Below are 1006 nucleotides of genomic sequence, written 5' to 3' on the forward strand. Positions count from 1 at the left end.
CTCTGTGCAGGATGCATGATTAAAGAAAAAAGAACGAAACAAAGAAAGTACGATCTTAGCCTTCATATATAGCCTCTCCTGAAGATGCTGGTATTCAGTAAAATAGTATTATCCAAGTTTGAGAGTATTTTAGATGCCAATCTGGTTCAATCATTGGGTACTTTATAAATCTCACACCAACATCTCTTAAAAGTTATTTTCCGTACTTAGTGTGGATATTCCCGGAGACAAAGAATGTAGAAATTTATTCCATTTCAAACAACTATAATTATCATAAAGTTCTTTCTTATAGTATGAGTTAAAAACTGCCTTGCTAGTTTTGTGCAGTGGCAGTATCATAGCCAATGAGGTTTATCTGAGGTGCAATTCTTGCTAATTGAAAAATTTTCCCAATATCCCACCGTGATGACTTGAAATATAGTCAGCATTGGCAATATTTGAGTCTCTATGGGAACTGGGAAAAAAAACAGCAACAAAAAACAGCAACAACAAAACGAAACCAAAAACAAACTGCCTAGCTAAATCTTCTTATCATTGGTTCCTGATCGGTTTTCTAAACCATATAGAATGAGGCTTCTTCTCCTTCAAATGTCCTATTTATTTATTTAAATTGATTAAATTAGAAATGGTGTACATTTTCCAGAAAAATCATTAATAAAATATGAAATTCTCATATACCAACCTAGTATTAATTCTTTGTATTAGTGCAATTCATTTCTTGCAATTAATGAAAACATTTTTATAATTGTACTATTAATTACAGTCGATAGCTTACTTTAGGGTTTACTTTTTGTGTTTCACATGCTTATGGAATTAAAAAAAAATTATTCCCCTAACATACATGAACCTAAAATTTCCCCCTTTAACCACATTCAAATATATATTTCACAAAAGAGAAAGGGAGAAGATGTTTGTGAGCCAATGCCCATACAGGTGAAATCTATGATAAGGTGGAAGTGAATAGTTGTGCAGTGAAGGGATATGACAGGGGTGTAGTGGTACCATT

At 32.5% G+C, this 1006-nt stretch overlaps 1 non-coding gene across 1 annotated transcript; it reads left to right on the plus strand.

Moving 5' to 3' along the window:
• Positions 1-315: 315 nt before the first annotated feature.
• LOC111762344 (U4 spliceosomal RNA) lies at positions 316-453 on the plus strand. The gene has a single exon (XR_002795475.1). It is a non-coding gene; the product is annotated as a U4 spliceosomal RNA (small nuclear RNA).
• The last annotated feature ends 553 nt before the right edge of the window (positions 454-1006 follow it).

Source organism: Dasypus novemcinctus, chromosome 11 (genome assembly GCF_030445035.2).
Source record: "Dasypus novemcinctus isolate mDasNov1 chromosome 11, mDasNov1.1.hap2, whole genome shotgun sequence".
Taxonomy (NCBI): Eukaryota; Metazoa; Chordata; class Mammalia; order Cingulata; family Dasypodidae; genus Dasypus; species Dasypus novemcinctus.